The sequence below is a fragment of the Aquarana catesbeiana genome, linkage group LG02 (genome assembly GCF_042186555.1).
Source record: "Aquarana catesbeiana isolate 2022-GZ linkage group LG02, ASM4218655v1, whole genome shotgun sequence".
Classification (NCBI taxonomy): Eukaryota; Metazoa; Chordata; class Amphibia; order Anura; family Ranidae; genus Aquarana; species Aquarana catesbeiana.
The window spans coordinates 125,809,664-125,835,881 of record NC_133325.1 but is presented as its reverse complement, the minus strand read 5'-3'; the positions used below and the strand labels follow the sequence as shown (position 1 = coordinate 125,835,881).

The 26,218-nt window shown below is 44.8% G+C and overlaps 1 protein-coding gene across 4 annotated transcripts in view; it reads left to right on the top strand.

The window, feature by feature from the left end:
- SGCG (sarcoglycan gamma) overlaps nucleotides 1-26,218 on the top strand; it is a 678,395-nt gene that overhangs the window by 219,421 nt on the left and 432,756 nt on the right. Inside the window, exon 1 of one of the 4 annotated variants that reach the window (XM_073613441.1) lies at nucleotides 13,590-13,744. The exons of 2 other annotated variants lie outside the window; for them this stretch is intronic. The gene's annotated coding sequence lies outside the window, so the exon portion shown is untranslated. Of the gene's footprint in view, nucleotides 1-13,589; nucleotides 13,745-26,218 lie in introns of those variants that run through there. One more of the 4 variants, XM_073613442.1, reaches the window with a different exon arrangement.

Below are 26,218 nucleotides of genomic sequence, written 5' to 3'. Positions count from 1 at the left end.
AGAATGCAGGGGTAAGGTGGGTGCAGAGTGCAGAGTGAGGTGGGTGCAGAGTGAGGTGGGTGCAGAGTGAGATGAGTGCAGAGTGAGGTGGGTGCAGGAGTGAGGTGGGTGCAGAGTGCAGGGGTGAGGTGGATGCAGAGTGCAGGGGTGAGGTGGATGCAGAGTGCAGGGGTGAGGTGGGTGCAGAGTGAGGTGGGTGCAGAGTGCAGAGTGAGGTGGGTGCAGAGTGAGGTGGGTGCAGAGTGAAGAGTGAGGTGGGTACAGAGTGCAGGGGTGAGGTGGATGCAGAGTGTAGGGTGAGGTGGGTGCAGAGTGAGGTGGGTGCAGAGTGAGGTGGGTGCAGAGTGAGGTGGGTGCAGAGTGGGGTGGGTGCAGAGTGCAGAGTGAGGTGGATGCAGAGTGCAGGGGTGAGGTGGATGCAGAGTGCAGGGGTGAGGTGGGTGCAGAGTGAGGTGGGTGCAAAGTGAGGTGGGTGCAGAGTGAAGAGTGAGGTGGGTACAGAGTGCAGGGGTGAGGTGGATGCAGAGTGTAGGGTGAGGTGGGTGCAGAGTGCAGGGGTGAGGTGGGTGCAGGTGTGAGGTGGGTGCAGAGTGAGGTGGGTGCAGAGTGTAGGGTGAGGTGGGTGCAGAGGTGAGGTCGGTGCAGAGTGAGGTGGGTGAAGAGTGATGTGGGTGTAGAGTGCAGAGTGAGGTGGGTGCAGAGTGCAGTGTGAGGTGGGTACAGAGTGAGGTGGGTGCAGAGTGCAGTGTGAGGTGGGTGCAGAGTGCAGAGTGAGGTGGGTGCAGAGTGAGGTGGGTGCAGAGTGAGGTGGGTGCAGAGTGAGGTGGGTCCAGAGTGAGGTGGGTCCAGAGTGAGGTGGGTCCAGAGTGAGGTGGGTCCAGAGTGAGGTGGGTCCAGAGTGAGGTGGGTCCAGAGTGAGGTGGGTCCAGAGTGAGGTGGGTCCAGAGTGAGGTGGGTCCAGAGTGAGGTGGGTCCAGAGTGAGGTGGGTGCAGAGTGAGGTGGGTGCAGAGTGAGGTGGGTGCAGAGTGAGGTGAGTGCAGAGTTCAGAGTGAGGTGTGTGCAGAGTGAGGTGGGTGCAGAGTGAGGTGGGTCCAGAGTGAGGTGGGTCCAGAGTGAGGTGGGTCCAGAGTGAGGTGGGCACAGAGTGAGGTGGGTGCAGAGTGCAGAGTGAGGTGGGTGCAGAGTGAGGTGGGTGCAGAGTGAGGTGGGTGCAGAGTGAGGTGGGTGCAGAGTGAGGTAGGTGCAGAGTGAGGTAGGTGCAGAGTGAGGTGGGTGCAGAGTGAGGTGGGCGCAGAGTGAGGTGGGCGCAGAGTGAGGTGGGCGCAGAGTGAGGTGGGCGCAGAGTGAGGTGGGCGCAGAGTGAGGTGGGTGCAGAGTGAGGTAGGTGCAGAGTGAGGTAGGTGCAGAGTGAGGTAGGTGCAGAGTGAGGTGGGTGCAGAGTGAGGTGGGTGCAGAGTGAGGTGGGTGCAGAGTGAGGTGGGTGCAGAGTGAGGTAGGAGCAGAGTGAGGTGGGTGCAGAGTGAGGTGGGTGCAGAGTGCAGAGTGAGGTAGGTGCAGAGTGAGGTAGGTGCAGAGTGAGGTGGGTGCAAAGTGCAGAGTGAGGTAGGTGCAGAGTGAGGTGGGTGCAGAGTGAGGTGGGTGCAGAGTGAGTTGGGTGCAGAGTGCAGAGTGAGGTGGGTACAGAGTGAGGTGGGTGCAGAGTGCAGAGTGAGGTGGGTGCAGAGTGCAGAGTGAGGTGGGTGCAGAGTGCAGAGTGAGGTGGGTGCAGAGTGCAGAGTGAGGTGGGTCCAGAGTGAGGTGGGTGCAGAGTGCAGAGTGAGGTGGGTGCAGAGTGAGGTGGGTGCAGAGTGAGGTGGGTGCAGAGTGCAGAGTGAGGTGGGTGCAGAGTGAGGTGGGTGCAGAGTGAGGTGGGTGCAGAGTGCAGAGTGAGGTGGGTGCAGAGTGAGGTGGGTACAGAGTGAGGTGGGTGCAGAGTGCAGAGTGAGGTGGGTGCAGAGTGAGGTGGGTGCAGAGTGAGGTGGGTGCAGAGTGAGGTGGGTACAGAGTGAGGTGGGTGCAGAGTGCAGAGTGAGGTGGGTGCAGAGTGAGGTGGGTACAGAGTGAGGTGGGTGCAGAGTGCAGAGTGAGGTGGGTGCAGAGTGAGGTGGGTGCAGAGTGCAGAGTGAGGTGGGTGCAGAGTGAGGTGGGTGCAGAGTGAGGTGGGTGCAGAGTGAGATGGGTGCAGAGTGAGGTGGGTGCAGAGTGAGGTGGGTACAGAGTGAGGTGGGTGCAGAGTGCAGAGTGAGGTGGGTGCAGAGTGCAGAGTGAGGTGGGTGCAGAGTGCAGAGTGAGGTGGGTGCAGAGTGAGGTGGGTACAGAGTGAGGTGGGTGCAGAGTGCAGAGTGAGGTGGGTGCAGAGTGCAGAGTGAGGTGGGTGCAGAGTGAGGTGGGTGCAGAGTGCAGAGTGAGGTGGGTGCAGAGTGAGGTGGGTACAGAGTGAGGTGGGTGCAGAGTGCAGAGTGAGGTGGGTGCAGAGTGCAGAGTGAGGTGGGTGCAGGGTGCAGAGTGCAGAGTGAGGTGGGTGCAGAGTGCAGAGTGAGGTGGGTGCAGAGTGCAGAGTGAGGTGGGTGCAGAGTGAGGTGGGTGCAGAGTGCAGAGTGAGGTGGGTGCAGAGTGCAGAGTGAGGTGGGTGCAGAGTGAGGTGGGTACAGAGTGAGGTGGGTGCAGAGTGCAGAGTGAGGTGGGTGCAGAGTGAGGTGGGTGCAGAGTGAGGTGGGTGCAGGGTGCAGAGTGCAGAGTGAGGTGGGTGCAGAGTGCAGAGTGAGGTGGGTGCAGAGTGAGGTGGGTGCAGAGTGCAGAGTGAGGTGGGTGCAGAGTGAGGTGGGGGCAGAGTGCAGAGTGAGGTGGGTGCAGAGTGCAGAAGTGCACAGCTCTCCTCCCACCCAGATTTCAATACAGAGCTCCACTCTCCCTAAGTACAAGGCTGTCCTCCCACAAAGCCCCCATCCCCCATTCCAGTACAGAGGAAAACTCTGTGTACTCACAGCATGTTGTCCTCCGATGTCCGTGGAACCTGCCAGTCCCAGAAGCAGCTTCCCCTGTGCAGAGTCCCCGCCCCCTTCCTCCTCTGCTCTCATAGATCGTGCGTGTCCCTGAGGGATGAGAACAGCCGCCGGAAGAGAAGCGCTGTCACTTGGAAATACACAAGCCGTGCTTGTGTATTTCCATGTGACAGTAGCGAGCAGCCAGCATGCGACCAGCACCGGAGGTGGCCGAACTCCGGCGGGCAGTGTGCAGGGTTTAAGGGACGGGCAGCGCAGGGCCCTGGGCAGATGCCCCTTTTGCCCCGCGGTAAAGACGGCCCTGAGTATTACATTGTATATCCCTGTATGTTGTGATCGTTCAGGTGCTTATCTAATAGTTTTTTTGAAACTATCGATGCTCCCTGCTGAAACCACCGCCTGTGGAAGGGAATTCCACATCCTTGCCGCTCCTACAGTAAAGAACCCTCTACGCAGTCTAAGGCTAAAGCGCTGTTCCGCCCAACAAAAAAAAAAATTAAAAGGCAGCAGCTACACATACTGCAGCTGCCTGCTTTTAACAATGGGACACTTACCTGTCCTGAAGTCCAGCGATGTCAGCACCACAGCTGATGTTTCCATCAGCTGTCGGGTGCTGCCGCCACCATTGCAGGTAAGGGTACCTGGCAGTGTAGCCTTACGGCTTCACGCCGGGAACCCTACTGTGCATGCACGAGGCCCGGCGACAAGGAGAGGAGGAGGAGGGAGCTACACGGTGATGTCACGGGCCGCAGCCCGGGCTCTGGGAAGTTGAACAGGATACCTGTCAAAGACAGGTATCCTGTCCACCCCCCCATCCCCGAAAGGTGCCAATTGTGTCACCGGAGGAGGAAAGGAGACAAATGAGCGGAAGTTCCACTTTTCGGTGGAACTCCGCTTTGGGCCTCTTTTCTTCTAATCTTAATGAGTGGCCACGTGTCTTGTTAAACTCCCACACAAAAGTTTTATCCCTATTGTGGGGTCACCAGTATAGTATTTGTAAATTAAAATCATATCCCCTCTCAAGTGTCCCGTCTCCAGAGAGAATAAGTTCAGTGCTCGTAACCTTTCTTCATAACTAATATCCTCCAGTCCCTTTATTAGCTTTGTTGCCCTTCTCTGTACTCGCCCCATTTCCAGTACATCCTTCCTGAGGACTGGTGCCCAGAACTCGACAGCATACTCCAGGTGAGGCCGGACCAGAGCCTTGTAGAGTGGGAGAATTATTGCTTTATCTCTTGAGTTAATCCCCTTTTTAATTCATGCCAATATTCTGTTTGCTTTGTTAGCAGCAGCTTGGCATTGCATGAGCCTATCATCTACTAGGACCCCCAGGTCCTTTTCTATCCTTGATTCCCTCAGAGGTTCTCCCCCCATGAGTAGATTGCATTCATATTTTTGCCACCCAAATGCATTATTTTACATTTTTCCACATTAAACCTCATTTGCCATGTAGTTGCCCACCCCATTAATTTGTTGAGGTCTTCTTGCAAGGTTTCCAGATCTTGCAGAGAAATTATTGCCCTACTTAGCTTAGTATCTTCTGCAAATACAGAGATTGAACTGTTTACCCCATCCTTCAGGTCGTTTATGAACAGACTAAATAGGATTGGTCCCAGCACAGAACCCTGGGGGACCCCACTTTCCACCCCTGACCATTCCGAGTACTCCCCATTTACCAATACCCTCTGAACTCACCCTTGTAGCCAGTTTTCAATCCATGTGCACTCCAATCAGGTCCGCCTGTCAGTTTTTTAGGCAGACCTGAACGCAAACTCTATGTAGATCTATGGACAGGCGCATGTAAACAGACTTGTGTCTGTTTATACCTGCCTACTTCCAGGTCCATCCAGATCCATAAAAATGGAAAACCTAAATGTGACTGATCAGAAATAGTGTGAAGCAAACAGACAGCGGAGCCCATAGCGCTATTACAGGTCTGCCCAGGTCCTTTGGCCACAAACTGAATTGAGCATGGATGTAAAAAAATTTACGTCCGTCCCATTTGGCTCCAATTCATTAGGGGACCTGCTCCATATGAAAATAGCCAAAGAATAAAGGCTATCAAAATGAGCAGTGAAGAAATTGCAATCTAATACACAAAAAAGGAAAAAAAACACAAATAGAACACCAAGTAAACTAAACTACCTTAAAGTGGATGTAAAGGCAAAACCTAACTAGCACTAAGCCTACTCTCAGCCACATTCTAAGCCTAATCTACCTAGCCCTGTAAAGAAAAAAATCGCTATACTTACCTATTCTTAAGCTGTACCTGTCCAGTCTCCAGCAGCTCCTTCTCTGTGTCAGCAAGGCCGTCTTAATAGCATCATGGGCCCCTGGGCAAAATAATGCTCTGGGGCCCCTACAATGGAGACCGTGCAGGTAAACAGACATCAAAAGTAGGTAGGAGGCAGACAAGCGGAGCTTCCCCTTTTGGGTGGAGCTCCGCATTAACTACATGTACAATAATTCTGTACAGCAAAGAAACAGTGGAAAAACTACATACATAAAGTAACAAAGCTGTCCTGTGCATTTAATATATCTGCTAGATTGATGCCTCCCCCAGCACTCTGACTCCTCTATACCCCAGATATCCCCCCCCAGCACTCTGACCCCTCTACACTCTAGATATCCCCCCAGCACTCAGACCCCTCTACACTCCAAATATCCCCCCAGGACTCTGACCTCTCTATACCCCAGATATCCCAACCCCCCAGCACTCTGACCGCTCTACACCCTAGATATCCCCCCAGCACTCTGACCCCTCTACACCCCAGATATCCCCCCAGCACTCTTACCCCTCTACATCCCAGATATCCCACCAGCACTCTGACCCCTCTACACCCCAGATATCCCCCCAGCACCCTGACCCCTCTGCACCCTAAATATCCCCCAGAACTCTGACCCTTCTACATCTCAGATATCCCCCCCAGAACTCTGACCCCTCTACATCCAAGATATTCCACCAGCACTCTGATCCATCTACATCCCAGATATCCCCCCAGCACTCTGATCTCTCTACATCCCAGATATCCCCCCAGCACTCTGACCCCTCTACACCCTAGATATTCCCACAGCACTCTGATCCCTCTACACCCCAAGCATTGCTACCCCCTATATATCCCAAGATCCCCCCTCATCATTGTTTTCCCCTGGCATGATCCTTGGAATACTGAAGTATTTCTCCTTGATTCTATTACACAGTGGTGGGTCCTCCGCCCTGTCTTAAAGCTAACCCCCTCCAGACGGCTCCATGGTCTGGAAGGAAGGCATTGTTCTGTGTTTGACCATTTGTTTATGTACTTTAATTATCTCCTGGGACTTCTCTGTGTCATTACACATATCAGCCCTCCTTTTCAAGCTATTGGATTAATCCCTGCTGACCCTGTTTCATGTCCTCATTTGCATGGCCAAGAGGACCTAAGTGAAGACTAGAGTGTACTTTACAATTGACCAATAGGAAAGAGGTTGTTTGGGTGGGATTTCAAACTGCTATGTATAAAAGTGTGTTGTGTGCATCCAATAAAGGTAAGATTCCTGTTTGAACTTACATACAGCCTGCCTGGTGTTTGTTTAGAACTATAACAACTGGATTTAAATGGCACATACCTGTAGTTCGCATCCCAGAACTATCAGACGTTGCGATCTGCAATCTTATCCAATAGCAGCAGAGGAGTGTCAGGAGAGTGGAACCAAGCAAGCAGGGGCTCATTACATCCCCCATGCACCCTTGATATCCCCCAGCACCATTATTCAATCCATGTAGTACCCCCTTTTCCAGAGGAGATACAGTGCATGTAAACTTTAGGCTATGTGCCCACCTCCAGCACTGGACTCACCTATACCAATCAAGCAGGCAGAAGGAGGGGGTGGAGGAGGGAGCATTCCTCTGGGCATTCCAAGCCCTTCGGTGCAAACAGTGCTGGACAGCTGAGCTCACCATGAAACCATCCACAATGCTACTTCCGCAGGTGGGCTCTCAGTGCTGCTGATTTAGCAGCTCCCACTCCAGCTCCTACCCCGCAGCCTTCGAGTCGCGATCATTCAAGCTGAATAGGGGGGGGTCAGAGCATCACTGGCGCTCTGGCCCTGCCCCTCCCTGCTGGCTGTAAAATAATAGGTATCGTTCAGCACAGCACGGCGCACCCCTGCCAGCCTGCCTCCCCTGTGTATCTATCACTCTCAGTACCATCATGGGACCCCCAATTTTGGGGCAGTGTGGGCTCAAGGACCAGGTGTGCCCACTCATTAAGACAGCCCTGTGTGTCAGTTGTCAGCTGCCTCTCCTACACACTGAAGCCACTGCTGACAGCTCAGCCTGGGACTGGACTGGAGCGGCTGCAAAATTAGTAAGTATAGCGATCTTATCTTTTTAGGGCTAGATTAGGCTTAGAATGTGGCTGGGAAAAGGTTTAGAATTAGTTCCACTTGAAATACAATTTAAAATCCTACATCATCTAAATCAGTGTTTCTCAAACTTTTATGGTGAAGTACCCCTGCAGGTCTAAAAAAAAATTCCTAGGTACCCCAGTCTCGAGAAAGGCACAGATGAAACTGCACTGATAGGGGGCACTGATGTGGCTGCACTGATAGGGGGCACTGATGAGGCGGCACTGATGGCTGCAGTGATGAGGCTTCACTGATAGGAGGCACTGATGAGGCTGCACTGATAGGTGGGCATGCTGGGATGTGTAGTTCCTGAGAAGACACAGAGATGGGAAAGTGACAAGCAAGACTCACCTTTTTTTCCTGTCTGCAATCCTGCTGGCTATGTGCAGGATTGCAGAGTGGAGAGGAGATCAGGGAGCCACAGTGGGGACCATCCGGATGGGCTCTTCCCACATGGCAGGAGATCCGAGGTGTGCTGGAAAGGTAGAGGAGGCGGGTGATGGGAGGACATGGGGCGGCCTACTAACTGGCCGGAGAAACATCTTGCGGGCAGCACGATGGACTCCACTACATTGACAGGATCCCAGGCAGCTGCCACCGGCCTGACACCCCCCCCCGCACGCACACAGGGAGGACCGCTTCCCCCGTTGGTACCACAGTGCCGCGTTACAGCAAGCAACCGGGGACTGTATTTGTGCGGGACTCTGGAGACACAGCACTGGGCGTACCCCCTGTCCTTGGTGCATGTACCCTCAGGGGTATACTTACCACAGGTGGAGAAACCCTGATCTAAATAATACAACAAAGCTGTTGTTTTTTAAGCAAATCTCCTTTAAGCAGCTGCATGAGTGAGATTGAATGCTTCCATTTGGGTACATTTTTTAGGCGGCAAAATTAATTTTGCCGAAAATCATTCTGCTCATCCCTAGTAGTAAGTAAACAAAGGAAAACGTAAAAAGTCACAATTTTCTAACCTATACAACATCTCAAAATAAACACTCATTGAAAATACGTAATAGTTTTCCTTTAATGTTTTATCAGTGTGTTTATGACTGTAATTTTCTAGCGCCATGTTCAGTTCTCTTTGTACTCACTCTTCTAACATTTTGTTTCTTAGTTTTCAAATTTGTATTCATTCCCACCCACACACACTCAGCCACACTTCTGTTAGACCCAAGCTATAAGTGCGGAGTATGTATAGTATGAAAATGTGGGCGCTACCACAATCAAAATGTGAAGACAATTGTATACTTTTCAACCACCTATTATTCTTGTTGCCATGATCGTAGATGACTAAGATGGCTAATACGGACCAGACATCTTCCTCTTTCTGGAGAGTCACACTGAAAGATCCCTCACACCGCAGCTGCACATATACCAAGGGATAGGGTGACCTAATATGGCCATGCTGACATATTAGGTAAATGATGTAACAAGTAACCACGCCCCCTTGCAGCTGCAGTGTGAGGAATCTCCTGCCTGCAGCTCATTGACTCAGCAATGACAGCTAACTTCCAGATGTGGACTGAACCCAAGCTAATCCCTAGTCAAAACCGCTTTGCCTGTGTGTTTTTTATTTTTTTTTTTTGTTTGGGGACAGGCAGATTTTACTTCTTCTTTTTAAGTCCTGGTGACAAAATAAAATTTCTTCAAGCCTAAGGGACTCTTCTTTAAAGTCATACTACACTAATTCCAACTTTGAAGAGAAAGTCAAGGGCTTGTTTGCAACTTTCTACCTTCCTATTAGATAGGAGGCCACACATCACTAAACAACCAAGAGCCAGTTGCAGGAAATAATATTGGGCAGGCTAGCCCACATCCCATTCTACAAAAACTGGATATGATCATATCAGAACTGCCTGAGTTTAATGTGGTCCTAAACTCAAACCTTGCAGTAAGGTATACAGTGCCTTGAAAAAGCATTCATACCCCTTCAAATTTTCCACATTTTGTCATGTTACAACCAAAAACGTAAATCTATTTTATTGGGATTATATCTGATAAACCAAAACAAAGTGGTGCATAATTGTGAAGTGGAAGGGAAATTATAAATGGTTTTCAAAATTTTTTACAAACGAATATCTGAAAAGTATGGCGTGAATTTGTATTCAGCCCCTTTTTACTCTGATACCCCTAACTAAAATCGAATGGAACTAATTGCCTTCAGAAGTCACCTAATTAGTAAATAGAGTCCACCTGTGTGTAATTTAATCTCAGTATACATACAGCTGTTCTGTGAAGCCCTCAGAGGTTTTTTAGAACCTTAGTGAACAAACAGAATCTTGAAGACCAAGGAACACACCAGGCAGGTCAGGGGGTCGATTGCTGATTTGCCAGGGGGTAGCAAACGCTGTTCCAATCCGGACAGGCCCGACTCCGTACACATAGTAATGTTGGGTCCATCTCAACCAGCGAAACGTCACTTTCGGGAGAGGAGAGACCACGCGGAAGTGACGTTCCATCGCCACCATCTTGGTACACTCGTCTGCAGTAAGGCTACAGTTAGATGTCGGCAAGCGGACATCTTTTTACACCCACCGAAGTCTTGCATTTTACACTTATTTTTACCAGTAAACTGAGCTTATATACTATATAAGGCTTATATAGTATATAAGCTCAGTTTACTGGTAAAAATAAGTGTAAAATGCAAGACTTCGGTGGGTGTAAAAAGATGTCCGCTTGCCGACTTCTAACTGTAGCCTTAGTGTGGATGAGTGTACCTAGATGGCAGCGATTGAACGTCACTTACCTTTTCACATTAGACGGGTTGCTGATTCTGATGAAACACCTGAGTAACTGGTAAGTCAGAGACAAATTAATAAAAACATATTAGTACTGTGTGTCACGGCACCAGAAAGGTTGAGAACCACTGACCTAGACTGACGAGCAGAGTATTAATCAGAGAATCAGGCAAGAGACCCATGGTAACTCTAGAGGAGATGCAGAGATCCACAGCTCAGGTGGGAGGACAGCTATTAGTCATGCACTCCACAAATCTGGCTTTTATGGAAGAGTGGCAAGAAGAAAGCCATTGTTGAAAGAAAGCCATAAGAAGTCCCATTTGCAGTGTGCAAGAAGCCGTGTGAGGGCCATGTGTCCCCCAACACAGCAAACGTGTAGAAGAAGGTGCCCTGGTCAGATGAGACGCAAAAGTGAATGAAACATGGTGGTGGCAGCATCATGTTGTGAGGATACTTTTCTTCAGCAGGGACAGGGAAGCTGGTCAGAGTTGATGGGAAGATGGATGGAGCCAAATACAGGGCAACCTTAAACCTGTAAAGCCTTGTACACACGATCAGATTTTTGGACAACCGTTTTTCTGTTTTTTTGTTGCATGCTAGTCTTATGTCGAATAGTGAAGAGGTTACTCACCGTACGAAAATTTTGGTACGACAGAATACAACTTCAGAAGTGACATAATGAGTTGAATAGTTTTTTTTTGTACGAAAACCGTACTAATTAAACGAAAATCAGACGTTGAGTTCACGTACGACAAAAATTTAATAGTCTGCACATCCAGTCTGACGAAAAAACGGAATCGGCTGTTGAAAGCACCATACTAATGATCCGAAAATCGGCAGATCGTTCGTCGGACGAAATTTTACTTCCGCTTTTTGTATCGTGTGTACGGGCCTTTAGAGTCTGCAAAAGACTTGAGACTGAGGCAGAGGTTCACCTTGCAGCAGGACAACAACCCTGAACATACAGTCAGAGCTACAATGGAATTAGATCAAAGCATATTCAAGTGTTGAAATGATCCAGTCAAAGTCCAGACCTAAATCCAATTGAGAATCTGTGGTAAGACTTGATAATTTCTGTTTAGACGCTCTCCATCCAATATGACAGAGCTTTTGCTATTTTCCAAAGAAGAATGGACAAAAATCTCACTCTATAAATGTGCTAAGCTCATAGGCATGTGCCTGAGCACACCCTAATCACCCTGTGTGTGTTAGTGTCCTGAGATCTGCCTGGGCTGCTGTGAAATGCTGCCTCCAAGCAGTGAGTAGCTCCCTCTGCCTGTGAGACAGTATCACATTGAGCAGATCGTGAGGCTTGTAAGATCCGCTCAGAGTGTGAAACTGTCATGTAATGTAACTGCATGTAGGGAGAGAGAGTCGCTGTCAAAATTCAGCAACCATGTTGGGGACGGGCAGGACCAAATGATTATCAAACACCAGCCAATGGGATGGGGTCTGGGCGGGCCACTACGTGTATGTGGCTCCGCACCCTTTCTTAAGCAAACCAATCATTGGCTGGTGTTTAGATAGCTGTTCGGTCCCGCCCATCCCCAACATCACCGCAGAGTTGTGACAGCTCCTCTTAATCCCTGCATGCAGTTACTTTACATGACAGTTTCACATTCTGAGTGGCTCTTACAAGCCTCATGATCTACTCAATGTGAAACTCCCCCTCTCCCCCCAGTCAGTGTCACCTGTCAGTGCCACTCTGTGCTTCCAATCAGTGCCACCTGTCAGTGCTAATCAATACCTCCAATCAGTGCCACCTGTCAGTGCTAATCAGTGCTTCCAATTAATGCCACCTGCCAGTGCCAATCAGTGCCACCTGCCAGTGCCAATCAGTGCCACTGGTAAGTGCCAATCAATGCTCCCTATCAGTTCCAATAAGTGCCGCCTATCAGTGCCAACCAATGCCACCTACTAGTGCCCATCAGTGCTTCCAATCAGTGCCCATCAGTGCTGCCTAATAGTAGCCATCAGCGCTGCCTATCAGTTCCGCCTATCAATGCCAATCAGTGTCCATCAGTGATGCCTATCACTGCTGCCTATCAGTGCTGCCAATTAGTGCACATCAGTGCCGCTAAATGCTGCCAATCAGTGCTGCCTATCAGTGCCATTAGTGCTGCCAATTAGTGTCATCTATCAGTGCTGCCCATCAGTGCCACCAAGCAGCGTCTATCATACCCATCAGTGCTGCAACTCAGTGGCCATCAGTGCTGCCAATCAGTGGCCATCAGTGCTACCAATCAGTGGTGCCTATCAGTGCCAATCAGTGGCACCTATCAGTGCTGCCAATCAGTGCCCATCAGTGCTGCCTGTCAGTGCCCATCAGTGCACTGAGTGCAGGGATGGGGAGATGAACTCAGAAGCCAGGCACATTGTCCATGGTGGGCCGGCCTGGTGGGTCACAACTGAAATCCGTTGATGTTTAACCACTTCAATACAGAGCATTTTCACCCCCTTCCTGCCCAGACCAATTTTCAGCTTTCAGCGCTGTAAAATTTTGAATGGCAATTGCGCGGTCATGCAACACTGTACCCATGAAATTTTCATCATTTTTCCCCCCACAAATAGAGCTTTCTTCTGGTGGTATTTGATCACCTCTGCAGACTTTATTTTTTGCGCTATAAACAAAAAAAGAGCGACAATTTTGAAAAAAGCACAATATTTTTTACTTTTTGCTATAATAAATATCCCAATTTAAAAAAAAAAAATTCTTCCTCAGTTTAGGCCGATATGTATTCTTCTACATATTTTTGGTAAAAAAATCGCAATGAGCGTATATTGATTGGTTTGCGCAAAAGTTATAGCGCCTACAAAATAGGGGATAGATTTATGGCTTTTTTTTTTTACTAGTAATGACGGTGATCTGCGATTTTTATTGGGACTGCGATAATGCGACGGACAAATGGGACACTTTTGACACATTTTTGGGACCACTGACAATTATACAGCGACCAGTGCTATAAATATGCACTGATTACTGTATAAATGTCACTGGCAGGGAAGGGGTTAACACTAGGGAGCGATCATAGGGTTAAATGTGTTACCTAGGGAGGGATATTTTCTAGTCTTGATGATGTCACCACCTTAGACAGCTGGAGCATGGGGGAGGAGAGGCTACAGGGGACCATTTTTCATGAGTTTCTATAATTCCTTTTATTAAGCAACTCAGAAATTAAACATTGTACAATATATCCTTGATGTGGATTTATACAGTGAAAAAAAACAACCCTTACTTCTGATCCTTCTTTAATTCAGCCCTGAATTTGAATATGTAATGCCTGTCTTCAGTTTGTGGTTTTTTTTTTTTTCTAGGTTTTAGATTTATATTAGGTTGCCAACAATAAAAAGAGAAATTAAAATTAGCAGTGTATGTCTTTTCAGTGGCTGGAATGTACAATACAGCCAAGCATGTGAATGCGTTTTGCCTCTGATATTTGGCCGGTCTTAAAATATCTTCCACTCCCGAGGTGTAGGCGGTGGAGAACTCTGAGACACAAGCTCAGGCTGCAATAAACTTTAGAAAAGTTTTTTTTCTATAAAATTGTCAGGACGCAGTGCACAAGAAGCCAAAGGTTAGTTTTGTTTATATTGTCTGCAATTACTTTGCATGCATAATACATAATTTCTAGCTCTTTAGGCTGGTTAAAGGCAGCTGCAGTGAAAAGTGATATAGTGTCTGTGTTACTGGGTCAGTCTAGTAGGTTCCACATTTGTTTCTATACTGTATACTAGAGGGTGTACTGTATACTGTACATCATGTAGAATTGTGTTAAATATGTTAACCCTCCACTGAATGGCAATAGGTGGCTGTTTATACGGTCATTTGTTGATATTTACTGAGCTGTGTAATTTTGGCAGGACTAGGTATGGGCTTTATACATATCAAACACTATAGTAAATATGGAGTCAGTTTCTCACTGTATAGTGAATACGTGGTCAGTTTGTTCCCAGTTCAGTTCATGCTTATGTATGTCCCACTGTTTGTACTCCTAATACTTGCAATTTTTAGAGTAGGACTACAAAGGGATAAAACTGTGAAACTGGCACATTTATTTGCCAGAAAATAATTGTATTGGTATGAAAAGAATGGATATACCCAAAATCCTCTATTTATATAGGAATGAGAAAAAACATGGGACATCTATTTCTTGCAAGGAACAATTCGTTTTTGTTTTTTTTTACTGTACATGGATATTTACAGACTTAAAAAGTAACTCCACTTTCATAAGAAATATATAGCGAATTAAAAAAAAATATTAAAACAAATATAATTGCAACACAACTCCTATTGTAATTTAACCACTTCAGCCCCGGAAGATTTGGCTGCTCAATGACCTGGCCATTTATGCGATATGGCACTGCGTCACTTTAACTGACAATTGCGCGGACGTGCGACACTGTATCCAAACAAAATTGACGTCCTTTTTTTCCCACAAATAGAGCTTTCTTTTGGTGGTATTTGATCACCTCTGCTGTTTTTATTTTTTGCGCTATAAAAAAAAGAATAGCGACCATTTTGAAAAAAAACACATTGGGGGTTATTTACTAAAGGCAAATCCACTTTGCACTACAAATGCAAACTACAAGTGCAAAGTGCACTTAGAATTGCACTGAAAGTGCACTTGGAAGTGCAGTCGCTGTAGATCTGAGGGGAACATGCAAGGAAAATAAAAACCAGCATTTTAGCTTGCACATGATTGGATAATAAAATCAGCAGAGCTTCCCCTCATTTCAGATCTACCCCTCAGATTTATAATGACTGCACTTCCAAGTGCACTTTCAGTGCAATTTCAAGTGCACTTTGTATTGCAAAGTGGATTTGCCTTTCGGAAATAACCCCTTTTACTTTTTGCTATAATAAATTTCCCACATTTTCTTTTCAAAAAAGCAATTTTTCCTCAGCTTAGGCCGATATGCATTCTTCTACATATTTTTGGTAAAAAAATTGCGTATATAAGTGTATATTGATTGTTTTGCGCAAATGTTATAGCGTCTACAAAATAGGGGATAGATTTATGGCATTTTTATGATTATTATTTTTTTCTACTAGTAATGGCAGTGATCTGCGATTTTTATCAAGACTGCAATATTGTGGCGGACAAATTGGACACTTTTGACACATTTTTGGGACCATTGACAATTATACAGCAACCAATGCTAGAAATATGCACTGATTACTATATAAATGTCACTGGCAGAGAAGGGTTTAACACTAGGGGGCGATCAAAGGGTTTACCTCACTGTGTTCTAACTGTAGGGGGGATAGGACTGTCTAGGAGAAGAGAGAGATCGGTGTTCATACATAGTATGAACACATGATCTGTCTCCTCTCCCCTGAGAGAACACAAATCCCGGGTTCTCGCTCTGTCACGAGCGATCGCGGGTACCCGGCAGTCATCCGGCCCACCGGACACTCGCATCGGCTCCGGGCCCACACTGTGGGCGCGCCCCTAGTGGCCAAAAGGGGAAGTGACGTAAGGTAACGTCGTTTCGCCCAGCTGTACCATTCTGCCGCAGTAAAACTGCGGCAGCTGGTTGGCAACCAGTTAGAGTTGTTAAAAAATACTTTACCTTTTCAATCTGCAGCGCTATAATTTTTTGTACAATTCAGTGAAATATGGCACCCTGGTGGCGTTCTGTACAGAGTTGGTGTAAAAATGCCTCCAGAAATGCCATTTCCTGCATGTGTGATTGGCTCACTGATTTTCCCAGAAGTTTGCACTTGTGATACAAGTCACATTTTAGGCATCCCCTGGAACAAATATGGCATTGTTAAAATCCTTGCAATGTACATTGATCACTCACGAGGGAATGTTTTTTCAACAACAAAAGTGTAGGTACTCTTTAATATATATATATATAGTGGATATAAAAAAGTCTACACACCCCTGTTAAAATGTCAGGTTTCTGTGATGAAAAAAATGAGACAAAGACGAATCATTTCAGAATCCCCCCCCCCCCTTTATGTGACCTATAAACTGTAAAACTCAATTGAAAAACAAAGTGAAATCTTTTGGGGGGCGGGGTAAAAATAAAAAACTAAAATAATGTGGTTCTATAAGTGTGCACACCCACTTATAACTGGGGATGTAGCTGTATTCAGAATTAAGCAATCATATTCTGCAACCCCAGTGTCATATGCGAGGAAATAAATAAGGCCAGATAGCTTAACTCGCCTTCCTATCAAAGCACAACAAAGTCCTTTAACTTTCTTAACTGTATTTGTAAAATAACAGCAGAGAGTTTGTAGATGAGTTTGTAGATGTTGTAGGACAGGGGTAGGCAACCCCCGGCACTGGCTCGTAGGATGCATGCATGTGTTCTATATTATGCATGTCAGTCAGGTATTCTGTAGGCCAGGCGCAGCCCTTTTACTCTTGTAAACCTTTCCTAAGAGACATATAGTATATAAACAGTTATTGATGATTACTTTCTGAACATACTTATTGGTTGGCTGTTAGGCTCTCTGGTTTCAAGTTTGTCATTGACCTCAAACAAGCATGCATGTTAGAAAAGCCAAAGAAAGAAGTCCTTGCCTGCATTGCCTTGCTTAGTGATTCAAAGTAGTTAGGAAACACACTATAATTTCTTTATGAGCGAACCATAGGGCTCATTTACTCAGAGCCACTGTGCTCCGATTATCAAGGCATCCTTGAGCAGATCTCCTGCTGAATCGGAGCCACGGTACAGATTTCTTGTTTTTTTTTTTTTCTTACATCTGTACCATTCAGCTTGTCATGTTTAGTCCCGAAAAAACAGACTGGATTTGGAGGTAGATGGGTGTACATGGACATTAGTCCGTTTACATCTGCTTGTCCATAGAGCTGTATGGAGCTTCCAATCAGGTCTGCCTGAAAAGCAGGCCCCTGAAATTCAACTGCAGACAAAATCTACCCTTGCAGTGGGCCCCACCCCACTGCAAGGGTTAAATTCTCGTTAGGTGTAGGGGTAGCTGAAAGGGCTGTATTTACTTACCCTACATGTCATTCCAGTCAGCTCCTACTTTTTCCCCTTCTCTCTGGTGCTCTGGGCTGCAGGCGGTCCTTTTGACATAATTACATACATTGCAGGGCTATTCACTCTGCATTGTATATTGAGGAGGTAGGAGTGCGAGACTTGGAGCACCTTAGAGAGAACGCTTTGTGGGACCTTTTGCACAGCTGAAGAGACAATGCTAGAGAGAGGAATAAGATAGGTATTACTAATTATTCTTGCACCCCTAAACTGAATGAGTAGTTAATCTTTGCAGTGCGGAGGGGCCTACAACAGAGGTAGATTTTGTCTAATTCCTGGAGTTGGGCTTTAAAGCTAAACTATAAGTAGATATAAATGGTCCAAATTAATGGTTGAACAATGCTGCCCATCTTACTGAGAACACCTAGAAGCAAAAAAAAAAAAAGTACAGCATGGGAAATCTCTGGATTGAAGGTGAATATTGTAACAAAAAAAAAGCCGCAGTGGCTGACGGTACTTGGATTCTATTCATTCCACAGGAAACTGTGAATGAATGACGCGGCTGTGTGGGTGGAGCCCCATACGACTGCACTGTTGTTGAATTGTGACAATGGTTGCGAGAGAAGACCTCCTTCCCACTTTCACACTGATGGGGTGATCAGGGGGAGAGGCTGCATGTTCCACCCTAAATATAGGTGGAACATGTAACATGTTCCAAAAGGTGAACATAGCCTATAAAACAACTAAATACCTTCCTATCAATTTATTAAGGCGTGTAGCATAGGGATTAAAACAGTTGATGTTGATTGAGAGAGTTTAATTTTGCTTTAAGGCTGGGATTACATCTAAACCGCATGGGGCTCACAGCAAGGGTCTGGTGCGTCCCTGTTCTCCATTTCATGGACGAATCAGGGACAAATTTTTGCCTGGATTCGGCCCTGAAACAGAACAAAAGACGCACAGGACCTCTGTGCAATCTACTCTTCAGCCACCCCAGAGATATGTGAACCGGCTCCATAGAGAGCTGGTCACAATCTCCTGTCATGCAAATTGGATGCGGAGAAATCCACATCCAATTCGCACTAGTGTGAACCCAGCCTTAAAGGCAACATAGTAAATGTAATGCTATATTATTAAACTGATATTGTTCAACTGGCCACTCCAAATCCAACATTTCCTGTATCATTTTATCCAGGTAAAGCTGACCATCACTCCAGTCCTTGATAGTCAAAGGCACTAATATAATGCTTTTGAAACTGCAATTAACAAAAGCTTTATGTATTTATATGTGCCTTTGTGGGTCTTTGGGAGGGGGCTTATTGGAATCTTGAAGCTCCCTTTAACAATAAGGGGGGCCACAGATACTGCCTCAATCAACTCAATCAACCAGGAAGTGGAATCCAATTGTTTGTTTGATTTGCAAAATGATTTTCTGATGTTTTGGGAGGTTACTGCAGAGTTCAATGCACATGGGATGTTTAGTGTAGTAGGGGAGAGGTCAGCTTTAAGTCTTGGATTTACAGTGGAAGTCAAGGACACAGCTAGTAAATGAGGATTAACAGTTACACGGTGGCCTAGTTCCTCTATGGGCCCTGTCGCTGTTTTGTTGTAATGTAGATTGTCTTTTTTTCATAGTGTTGGGTAGAATTTCTGCCATTGACATTTGATTGTGTTATTCTGTACAGATGCATCAAATACAGTGCTTACATATCAATGCAAGTTACATAGTTGTCTCTTAGAAGTCTGGCATTACTTAGGGTTACTAGGTCAGCCATGTAAATCTTGACACACTAGGTTAGACATGCTGATGGCTTATAGTGTGGTTCTTCCTCCCAGCACAGCATAAATTGTTCATACACAGCAAATTCTCAAAATTAGGGTTTACACATCATTTCTTTTTAAACTTCCATGTTGTCCCCCTATAGAAAACAAAAAACAAATACAGTGCTGCTTATAAAATAGCCTTTGGTAGAAGTAAAATAGTTTTTTTTTTAACCTCCCTGGCGGTATGATTATTTCGGATTTTATGTGCTGAAAGCAGTACAATTATTTTGCATGGAAATTTGGCGTTTTATATTGTAGGTCTGTAATTCTTAACAATAACACACTTAAATCTGTCCAAACAAGAGTCTAGTAGATATCCCGGGTATGATACATTTTGAAACACAAAAATATAAATTATAATATAATAAATAAAAATAAATAAAAAAAAAATAAAAATAAATAGTAATAAAATAAATTTCCCCACGATTCACTATCGCTCAATTCTGCAAGTGTTCTAATTTACTATCGCTGTTTTCTAGCTGGTCTAAAGCCACTTTTGACGTAAGGGGACACTTTTTGGTTGCTATGGACAATCTCCAGTTTCCAGGCAGAAAGAACAGTATATATCACATAAAACTGCATGCAGGGCATGGGCCAAAGCACTGGGGACAAAGGGGATGTGAAATAATTTCATACAGTACTGTAATCTGTAAGATTACAGTACTGTATGTGTTATGATTTTTACTTTTTTTTTTTATTTGCTGCCAGGCTCCGCCCCCGTGCGACGCGACGCTTGCAGGGAATGGAGCCTGGCACAGAGAGGCTTCGGAGGAGGACGGAGCCCACGGACACTGCGGGGGACATCGCAGGATCCCGGAGACAAGATAAGTAAAGGCACACCAGGATCCTGCGATGTAATCCCGAGTGTGGCTCGGGGTTACCGCTAATGGTCCTGAATTTTAACCCCGAGCCACACTCGGGGTTAAAAAAATGAAAACGAAAACAAAACTTGCAAATCAGATTGAAAAGGTAGGTCCAAGATGCTAGACTACATCAAAGATATGCACATAAATGGCCTAACGGTACTTCAAACTTAAGGATAAGTTACAAGTTACACTCTTTTAAATAGTTGGATGCTCTAGGATGGGATAGCCAGGTATTCCATTTTTTTAATGTGATGGTGGAGTAGTTTTTATAAGCATAAGTTCGTACTGAGCTTGAATATTTAGTCTGGCTATATATATTAGGTGCATCCCTGGATTTCCAGAGGCTGGTTATAGTGAGCCTTGCCGCTATTAGTGTATGGATTACTATTGTCCTAAATGTTGAAAGGTACAGGAGGTCCCCGAGTTACGAACCTCCGACTTGCGAACGACTCCTACTTACGAACGGGAGGCGGCGTGACGTTCTTCGCATGCGCGGCCACTTTTCGACGGCGGGCACATCGGAAAACATAGAAAAACGGCGTCTGTGCATGCGCGGCTACTTGACAGAACATCGGAAATATTGAAACATTGGAAAACGATGTCTCTGCCGTTCTGCGCATGCGCTTTCGACTTACGAACAAATCCGACTTAAGAACAAACAGGCAATCCCTAACCTGTTCGTAACTTAGGGACTGCCTGTATATGTCCAAATTTAGGCTGAGTAAGGCTGTGGTTGGAGTAAGTTTGGTTAGGTTTCCCGTAAGGTCTGCTATAAATGAAGCTATTGAGTTCCAGAAGCTTTGCAAGTTTTTACAGCTCCATAATATGTGCAGAAGGTTACCTGTCTGTTCGTTACCAGTGTTAATTTTGGCAGCAAATTTCGATTTAGTTTTAGTCTTAGGACTAAAAAGGCATTTTAGTTTTATTCCCATTTTAGTCTTCTGCAATTGTTTTAGTTTTAGTCGTATTTAGTCGACTAAATCTCCAGTACATTTTAGTCGACTAAAATGTCCTACCTTTTTTAGTTGACTAAAATCTCCAGTACATTTTAGTCGACTAAAACTCATTTTAGTTGCCTGAAATCGAATGGGTGTAATTAAATTGTAATGCATTAGTTAACATTTCTCTACAATTTCCAAACTCATTATATACTGCTGGAGTGAAAAATCTCATATGTTATTATTTAGACCCCTTTCACACTGGGGCGGTTTGCAGGCGGTATTGCGCTAAAAATACCGCCTGCAAACCACCCCTAAACAGCCTCCGCTGTTTGTTCAGTGTGAAAGCCAGAGGGCATAATTTTTAAGTTTTGTGTTTAATTGTGTAAAAAAATTTGTCGGAATTAGGATTGGTAATGATCTAAAATGGTATGATATTTTAGGGAGGGTTTGCATTTTAAATGGGGCTATTTTTCCTACCCAGGAAAGTTGTGTTTTTTGTATATTTTTTAGGTCTTTGTAGATTAGATCTAAAAGGTGGGTGTAATTAGCCTCATATATTTTGGTTGGTGGGTAAGAGAGTTGTATTCCTAAATAGGTTATTGAGGAGTTATCCCAATTAAAGCCATGTTTCTCACGCAGCATATTATTTAATGTTGCAGGAAGGTTCATAGGGAGAGCATAACATTCGTTTTGATTAATTTTGTAATACGACACTTCGCCAAATTTTTCTATTAACCCCCCTGGCTCGGGGTGGATTTTCAATACCAAAAGCGATATCCCCGAGCCAGACTCGGGATCGCATCGCAGGATCCAGGAAGAGTTTACTTACCTTGTCCCCTGGATCCTGCAATGTCTCCCCGCTGTGATCGGTGAGCCGCCGTGTCTCGCTCGATTCACAGTGCCGAGCTCCGTTCCCTGCGAGCGTTGCGACGCACGGGGACGGAGTTCGGCGGCAAATTCAAAAAGTAAAACACACAGTACAGATACAGTATACTGTAATCTTACAGATTACAGTACTGTATGAAATAATTACACATCCCCTTTGTCCCTAGTTGTTTGCCCAGTGTCCTGCATGCAGTTTTATATTATAAAAACTGTTCTTTCTGCCTGGAAACTGGAGATTGTCCATAGCAACCAAAACTGTCCCTTTACATCAAAAGCGGCTTTAGACCAACTAGAAAACAGCGATAATAAATTAGAATCACTCGCAGAATTGAGCGATAATGATTTGAGGGGAAATACGTCACCAAACACTAAAAGTAACGAAAGCGACAATTCTGCAACTGAGCAAATTTCAGTGTTTTTGATTTGATTACATTATTGAACAATTTTTATTATTATTATATTATTATTTGTTATAATTATTTAGAGTTATTTATTATATTATATTTTTTTATTTAGTTTTTCAAACTTTATCAAACCCTGGATGTCTACTAGACTCTTGTTTGGACAGATTTAAATGAATTATTCCTAAGAATTACAGGCCTACAATATAAAACGCCAAATTTCTGTTCAAAATAATTGTACCGCTTTCAGCACCTAAAATCTGAAATAATCATACTGCCAGGGAGGTTAATTTTTGAGCTTCTGGCAGGGAAGAGGTAGGGTTGGTCAATGTAAGTATGATGTCGTTTGCAAATAAACCTAATTTATGCTCATATTGTCCTATAGTTATACCTTTGATGTTATGGGCTGCTCCTATATATACCGCAAGTGGTTCTATCCCTAGTGAAAAAATGAATGGAGATAGTGGACATCCTTGTCTGTTTTTGTTAGTAAGGGAGACATTTTTAGAAATAATACCTGATGTAAATACTTTAGCTGTGGGTTGTGTGTAGAGTGCCATAATTGCCGAATGGATGAATCCTTGAAATCTGAATTTAGAAGTAAAATACATTTTAACTGCACATAGAATAGGAAATGGAATTTTAGTATCCAAAATCCACATAAAAAAACTTACCATGTAGAGACATAGTATTTTTAAAGCAAACCTTTACTTTGCCTACACAAAGCATAGGCTCACTAGATAGCAGACACTATTAGAGGTTAATATTTAATGAAAACAATTCTGTATCCCCAATGCACAGCTAACGCTTCCAAGAATCTGGTATATGGTAGAACATCTAACACTTCCCCCGCTAGGTACCTGAGGTACCATTATTCAGGTCTGAATATAATGACATGGGCTAGCAGGGCAGAGTGCTAGCCTTTAGGCTAGCCATGGATGCATAAATATCTCTCATTCAGTCCATGGGCTGAATGCAGGAAAAATCTAAAAATCGAAGCAAATAGATTCCTCCATACACACTAAACACTGCCGGCTATTGTATTCAGACAAACGCAACACCTGTAGCTGCTTAAATACCTGAACAGTGACTGTATCTAATAGGACTTAGCCTCTGTTCCCCTGACAATTTTCTACCCAGCTCTTTTGCTCTTTTATTCAAAATGTATCGACAGGTGCCACCGTGGCTGGAATTTCATCCAATTTAGCTGGAATCAGCCAAAATTTGAGCTGTTTGCAATGGCAAGCTGGAATAACTAATTCATAGTTGTGCCTACTATCAAGTGAACCAATACTTTGTCTACTTCAGGTAAAATGCATGTTCCCTTTAACAAAACTGGAGTTACTTTTTTAAGTTCTAATGCCTCTAATGCTAATGGATCCTACTGCTCCCAGCAAAGCCTGTGAGAGAGGGGGGTAGAAGAGAGCGATGCAGCAGATGGGCACAGCGCTGGATCGAGATCGAGCTCAGGTAACTAAAAGGGGGGTGAGGGGGCGATATACATACTAAAACATTTTTTACCCTAATGCAGGTAACCAGTTAAGGACTGTCCTATAGCAGATTTACTGCTACAGGGCGGCCCTTCTGTGCAGAATCACGTAAATATATGTGATTCTGCACTAACGCCTAGGGGGCGTGTGATTACTCACAGCAGAAGTCGATCTGTGGGTGTCGGGCACTTGATGTCCACTGGCACCCACCGATCATTGGGCAGAGACACAGAATGGAACTTTGCCTATGAAAAAAAGGCAGATCTCCATTCTGACAGGGGGAAAAAAATATGGATTTTGTGTCCCTGCAAAGCACTGGCTAGGCACGCAGTTAACCCTTTGATCACTCTAGATTTGTAACCCCCTTCCCAGCCAGTTACATTAGTACAGTGCCAGTGCATTTTTGGACTGATCACTGTATTTAGTGTCACTGGTTCCCACAAAGTGTCAGTTAATGTCTGACTATCCACCGCAATATCGCAGACCTGCTATAAGTCGCTGATCACCACCATTACTAATATCAAAATAAAGAAATACAAATTCCAGCATATATACCATAGTTTGTAGACGCTACGAAACCAGTCAATATATACTTACTGGGATTTTTTTTTTTACCAGAAATATGTAGTAGAATACATATTGGCCTAAATTGATGAAGAATTTTTTTTATTTATATATGTTTTATAGCAGAAAGTAAAAAACCATTGTTTTTGTTTTTTTTTTTTTTCAAAATTGTCGGTATTTTTTTGTTTATATCACAAAAAGTTTAAAACACAGTGGTGATCAAATACCACCAAAAGAAAGCTCTATCTGTGGGGAAAAAAATATAGATTTTATTTGGTTACAGCGTTGCATGGCCTCGCAATTGTCAGTTAAAGTAACTCAGTGCCATATCACAAAAAATGGCTTGGTTATGAAGGGGGGTAAATCTTCCAGAAGTCAAGTGGTTAAAGTAATTGTAAAGCTTCATTTATTATTTTATTAAAATAACAAACATGTTATACTTACCTGCCTTGCTCCATAAGACACACAGACACACAGAGTAGGGCTTGGCCCCACCCACCGCTCCCTCATCACTGGCTCTGATTGGCAGCAGCAAGAGCCAATGGCTCCTACTGCTGTATCTGAGCCAATGAGGAGAGAGAGAGCCTAGGTATGCATTTAGGAGGGGAAGGCTGTGAGGAGACTGCATACAGAAGGTTTTTGTTACCTTACTGCATATAATGCAGTAAGGTAAAAAAAAAACTTTTGCCTTTACAACCACTTTAAGGTAAAAAATGCTTAGACTACAATCACCTTTATTATTAATGTTTAACATGTTTACCTGATGAAATAAAGAAAATATTTTAAATATGTTATTGTACAGTAGTCCTGATCGTAATTTAAATAAATAAAATACATTTAAAAAACAATATATTGTACATTATACATTTCCTACAAGTTATGGTTCCCTCCTTCCTACTGAACCAAGGGTTTTGCTTCTATTATACTACAAGTACCACTGAGCAAAATATCTCACGGAAAATGTAATTTAGCTCAATGTCCTGTTCCAGCCTGGATCTCATATTTAGAGCCTAAGTGCTCTTTTTCAGCAACACATCTTTCAGCAAGTTTATGATGACAACCTATAATCTTGTTGCATGCCTGAAGTGTAAAATCTATCAGTGTTATATTATAGAAACATAGAAAACAGCCATTCTATTTTACAGTGTGAAGGGCTTTACAAAAATTAAAGCACAGATCCTATCTTACAGAGAAATGGTAATGATGGTTTGGGGTCACTTTTGTTTATTTTTATAGACAATTTTATTTATAGATTTATCTATATCCATAGATATAGATATAGATATATACAGTATGTATATATACAGTTGTGCTCAAAAGTTTGCATACCCTGGCAGAAATTGGGAAATTTTGGCATTAATATTGAAAATATAACTGATCATGCCAAAAAACTTTCTTGTTTTTTAAGGATAGCAATTACATGAAGCCATTAATTATCACATAGTTTTTTGGATCCTTTTTAACCGCTTGCCGCCCGCCCACCGTCATATGACGGCTGGGAGGTGCGGCTCTCGTTCTGGGTGGGCGTCATATGACGTCCATCCATTTAAACAGGGCATACGCGCGATCGTGTGCACGTAGCCCTGTACTGTCCGTGGCGGCGTGTCACCGAGACACCGCTCATCACCGACGGGGCTGATCAGTCATTGGGCATGGCTGTTTAACACATGATTGGCCGTGATGAAGTCACGGCCGATCACAGATGGTACTTCCCCCTTTCACACGGCGCATGCGCACAATCGCGAGCGTGCTGTGCGTGCACATCGGTGGCGGCGTGCTCCCGGGAACACTGATCGTCACCAACACTGGTAAACAGCCATTGGCTGGCAGCTGTTTACAATGTGATTGGCTGTGATCCATTCACAGCCAATCACTAAATGTAAACACAGACCAGTAACTAACTGTTACCGGCTCTTCCCTCCTCACACACCGTTTCCAGTGTGAGGAGAGAAGAGTCAAGAGCAGTGAGTTACAGATCAGTGACCGTCACCCGTCGGTGACCATCACTGTCACCTGTCAGTGACCATCACCTGTCAGTGACCGTCACCCGTCAGTGACCATCACCCGTCAGTGACCGTCACCCGTCAGTGACCATCACCCATCACCGTCCGTGGCCTGTCA